Below are 1,989 nucleotides of genomic sequence, written 5' to 3'. Positions count from 1 at the left end.
TTTCTTAAGAAAGCTAGTGTTTTTTTTAAGTAACTCTAATCCAATCTTATAAAATGCATAATTGTTCCATGAAAACTTTAAACATAGAAATCTATGAAAAATTAGAATTTTGCCCATATATATATACCCATATAGGTATTTATTGCTTAGATGTTCTACATCATGATTTAAACCTGTTGTGTAACTTCTTTAATACTGAATTACAGTCTTTCCCAAAATGAAAATGGGTAACACTTTAACCTACCCAGCCCTAAACAAATACTTTTATCAGCTCCATTAGTTGTATCCAGGGTGACCTTTACCTAAGCAAAGTCTCATTGATGAACAGTGTTTTTAAAATGCAAAAATATTTACTGTTACCCAAAGGGAGTCCAAATAACCATATATACGCTCAATAAATTTTTGGAAACACTGTAATGCCTTTGCTTAAAAGAAAAGACAGGTATTGTACATGAAAGGTAACTTCCAAAGTTTCCACAAAACACTCCTCAATAGCTGTATAAAGAAATTTGATTAATGCAGACATCTAAGCCAACTTTCATAGAATCATAGAGTCACAGAGGTGTTTGGATTAGAAAAGACGTTAAAGATCATTCCATTTCAATCTCCATGCTATGGGCAGGAACACCTTCCACTAGAAAATGTTCCCTTTTTCTATATATAAATATAACTAAGTTTCAGATCTCCTACTTGAATAGAAGATTTTTAAGTTATGCTCTTTTTAAAAAGAAAATTACATTCAAATTAAGAACAATTGTTTTAGAAGCACGAAGTACCAATTAACTACCTCTTTCCTGGAAAAGATGACCTCAGTTCTAAGCATTTCGACAGCAGAAGTAATTTTCTTTGGAAATTTGATCAGGTCGAGTATGGAATCTGTCTTGCAGTTCCATGTAGTATCTCTGGCACAAAAGCACATTGTTTCCCAAGAGACATGAAATTTACTGGTACTCATTTGTGTACACCCTCAGATAACACGAGAAATTAGCTCTTTGTATGGCTGTGGGTGATGGATGCTGTTGGGGTGCACCTGGCAGAATGCACACAGGGATCCAGTGTAGCAGGGTCCTTTCCCAAATGAAAGCACTAGAAAACTACCTGATTTAGTGGTAGTGGATGAGCAAAGAAGGGATAGTAAATTATTCATCGTGGCTAGGCTTCATGAATGAAGACTTTGGGAAGGGCTCTACCCACGTGGGTGTGTCCTTTGAGCCTGCGCAGTGGATTTTTTAGGTGAGGCACAGAATGCAGGGAACTGGCTCCACCATTTATCTCCTGAGCTTCATCTGCCACAGCTGAGTGAGCTTGGATGGTGACAGTGAAGTTCCCAGGACTAGAACCTACAGCTCCCAGTATTCCCAGGAGGTCTCCCATCTAAGTACTAACTGGGCCTGACCCTGCTTAGCTTCTGAGATCTGATGGGATGGGGCATCAGGGTGGCATGGCCATAGTTCATAAATTATTAAATCAACTAATAGTCACTAAAATAATTAGTCTTAAACCTTCACAGCTACATCCAGGTGAAGGTGGTTTCAAAACCCAAAGCTTTATCAACTCAAGGAAGCTACAACTTAATACCTCATAAGAGAATGTATGATTTAACTTATCTGTAGTTAAGTAACTACAGGAGTAGAGTACACGTGTAAGCTAGAACTTGGCCAGTGCAGTTGATTCATTGAGTGGAAGGCTGCAAACCACTCCTGAGTATCAAAGAAACAAAACTTGTCCAAAGAGGCTACACAATAAAAATAATAAATAGTCAGGATTTGTTTTAATTATTTCATCAAAATATAATTACTTTTAAAATAATTGTTATCTAGAAATAATAATATAGTAGTAGTAGTAATGATATTATTATGATAATTATTATTATTATGATTATTATGATTATTATGATTATTATTTCCCCACTCCAGTGCCATAAACAAGTGTCAATATGACCTACTAAGGTCAAAAGAAATTAGTTACAATCTTCAGTGAAGACCAAAG

The 1,989-nt window shown here is 35.8% G+C and overlaps 1 pseudogene; it reads right to left on the bottom strand.

Annotated features, from left to right (window-relative positions):
• Positions 1–1,337: 1,337 nt before the first annotated feature.
• Positions 1,338–1,453, bottom strand: LOC139681237 (5S ribosomal RNA; annotated as a pseudogene).
• Positions 1,454–1,989: the final 536 nt, after the last annotated feature.

Source organism: Pithys albifrons, chromosome 1, assembly GCF_047495875.1.
Source record: "Pithys albifrons albifrons isolate INPA30051 chromosome 1, PitAlb_v1, whole genome shotgun sequence".
Classification (NCBI taxonomy): Eukaryota; Metazoa; Chordata; class Aves; order Passeriformes; family Thamnophilidae; genus Pithys; species Pithys albifrons.
The sequence above is the reverse complement of the archived record's forward strand: the minus strand, read 5'-3'. Positions and strand labels throughout refer to the sequence as shown.